Source organism: Apteryx rowi, unplaced genomic scaffold (assembly GCF_003343035.1).
Source record: "Apteryx rowi isolate R43461 unplaced genomic scaffold, aptRow1 scaffold_1183, whole genome shotgun sequence".
In the NCBI taxonomy this organism is placed as follows: Eukaryota; Metazoa; Chordata; class Aves; order Apterygiformes; family Apterygidae; genus Apteryx; species Apteryx rowi.
In genome coordinates, this window is record NW_020447401.1 from 16,246 (window position 1) to 18,119 (window position 1,874).

The 1,874-nt window shown below is 68.6% G+C and overlaps 1 protein-coding gene across 1 annotated transcript in view; it reads right to left on the reverse strand.

Moving 5' to 3' along the window:
* NFIC (nuclear factor I C) overlaps positions 1-1,874 on the reverse strand; it is an 80,363-nt gene that overhangs the window by 10,760 nt on the left and 67,729 nt on the right. The gene's annotated exons all lie outside the window — the stretch shown is intronic.

The window sequence follows — 1,874 nt, forward strand, 5'->3', positions numbered from 1 at the left end:
CCTCGGGTGCCGGCCAGCTGCCGAGGACGGCTGCGTCACCGCAACCGGCGGCGAGGGAGGCTGCAGCGGGCCGGGCGCTCGCGGTGTGCCTGGGGCCCCGGCGGCACGGCTCGGCCTCCCGGCTCCGGGAGGAACGCGCCGGCACGGCCCTCCCCGGGCTGGCTCCAGCCCCAGGCCTGGGGGAGGCGAGAGTTGAGGCGGGTGGTTAAATCCTGTCTCCCTGCGGCTGCCGCCCCCCCCCCCAGCACAAGCATGCGCTGCCGCAACGGCCACCCGGGATCCTCCTGCCGTTCCCATCTGCAGCTCCAGGGCTCGGCCCTGCGCAGCACCGGGGCTCGGCCCTGCACCGGGCTGGGACACGCTCCCGGGTCAGGATGGGGCACAGTCCTGGGATAGGCTGGGGCATGGTCCCAGGCGGGGATGGGGCACAGTCCCAGGCTCGGATGGGGCACAATCCTGGATTGGGATGGGGCATAATCCTGGTTCAAAAAGGGGCACCGTCCTGGGTTGGGATGGTGCACAGACCCGGGTTGGGATGGAGCACAGTCCCAGGTCAGGATAGGGCCCAGCCCTGGGTCAGGACGAGGCACAGTCCCGGTTCGGGATGGAGCGGGCCGGGGCAGGCGGGTGCCAGGGCTGCCCGCGCGGGGCCCCTGCGCGGCGGGAGAGCCGGGAGAGAGGAGCCGCCGCACTTCGGGAGAGGAACAAAGCCTCGAAGGGGGGCTGGAGCCTCCGTGAAAGGGCTGGGTTTAAAAATAAAAGCCAGGGAAGTTTCCAACAGGAAAAAATTCCTCTGAAATGAAAATCCCATTTGGGCTTTTTTTTTTTCCCCCTTTGCACAAATAAATTTGGCAAAAATGGGATGATTCCTCCCCCCGGTCCCAGGGAGCCCTGCCAGGGCAGGCTCACCGTGTCCCTGCGGCGGCAGTGACGGGGCCTGGGGGTGCTCCGCGGGGGCCGCTCCGGCCGCCAGGACCGCAGGGGGGCTGCGGCCATCCCGGCTTGCCCGGAACATGCGAGAGGAAAACTTGGAGGCTCCTTTTCTTTCCGTGAGCAAGTTTCCAAAGGGACTTTGTGCCCATTAGAAACTGGCTGCTGCTTCCCTGCCTGGGTTTCCCCGGCTGCCGAGCTCCTGCGCCCTCCGGCCAGCTCCGGCCTCCAACCCGGCGTGTCCCCTGCGTGCCGAAGCGTGTCGAGCCGTGGGAAAGCCTGCTCGGCGCGGGGATCTCCCTGCCAGCGCGCACACGCGTGTGCAAGGTCTCCCGCACGCGTGCCGACGGGGACGCGCATGGATGGAGGGGGGGGGTGTTAAGCACCGTGCTGGCTCCCGCCTCCCGCTTTTGGGCGCGAAGGGAGTGGAAAGGCGGAATAAAAGCGGAGGATGAATAAAGGCGAGCGGCATCGCGCCGCCCTGCCTCCCCTCGCCTGCAGCCCTGCGCAGCGCCCCGGGGCGTGGGAGCCTGGGAGCCGGCCGTGCCAGCCGTGGCAGCATCGCTTTAATTAGCCCAGCCCGCCCCTGCCCCCCTTTTTCTTAATGAACAGCTAATTGGGGCTGTCTAGACAGGAAGGGGAAAAAAAACGCGACGCAAGAAAGCAAGCTGTCCGCAGCGAGCGCGGCAGCCGTGGGGCTGGGAGAGGCCGCCGTGGGGCCGGGGTGGGCGTGGGGGGGGGGGGCCGGGCAGGCTGGGTGCCCCGAGGTGCCCGCCGGGAGGGTGCCGGCACGGAGGGCTTGGGGAGACGGCTGGGGGGGGCTGGATGCAGCCCGGACCCCCAGGGCCTCTGTTAGAGTGAGCCTCGACACCAGGGCTCTGCTGGGGGCCTATAGCCACCCCATAGCGCCTATAGAGCGCAGTGCCTCGACTGGAGTGGAGGCT